This window comes from Bison bison, unplaced genomic scaffold (assembly GCF_000754665.1).
Source record: "Bison bison bison isolate TAMUID 2011002044 unplaced genomic scaffold, Bison_UMD1.0 scf7180017864379, whole genome shotgun sequence".
Classification (NCBI taxonomy): Eukaryota; Metazoa; Chordata; class Mammalia; order Artiodactyla; family Bovidae; genus Bison; species Bison bison.
The window spans coordinates 12,141,804-12,142,435 of NW_011494951.1; positions in this window are offsets into that span (position 1 = coordinate 12,141,804).

The following is a 632-nucleotide window of genomic DNA, read 5'->3' on the forward strand; positions in this document are numbered from 1 at the left end:
AAGGCTTTCTTATCTCTCCTTGCTATTCTTTGGAACTCTGCATTCAGATGCTTATATTTTTCCTTTTCTTCTTTGCTTTTAGCTTCTCTTTTTCCCTGATTTATAGTTAACCAATTAGTAGATTGGACATCCCTGGTGGCTTAGATGGTAAAGCATCAGCCTACAATGTGGGAGACCCAGGTTTGATCCCTGGGTCGGGAAGATCCTCTGGAGAAGGAAATGGCAACCCACTCCAGTACTCTTGCCTGGAAAATCCCATGGACAGAGGAGCGTTGTAGGCTACAGTCCATTGGGTAGCAAAGAGTCAGACACGACTGATCGACTTCATTTTCACTTTCAATTAGTAGATATTAAGGGATTTGATTTAGGTCATACCTGAATGGTCTAGTGGTTTTCCCTACTTTCTTCAATTTAAGTCTGAATTTGGCAATAAGGAGTTCATGATCTGAGCCACAGTCAGCTCCCGGTCTTGTTATTGCTGACTGTACAGAGCTTCTCCATCTTTGGCTGCAAAGAATATAATCAATCTAATTTTGGTGTTGACCATCTGGTGATGTCCATGTGTAGAGTCTTCTCTTGTGTTGTTGGAAGAGGGTGTTTGCTATCACCAGTGTGTTCTCTTGGCAGAACTC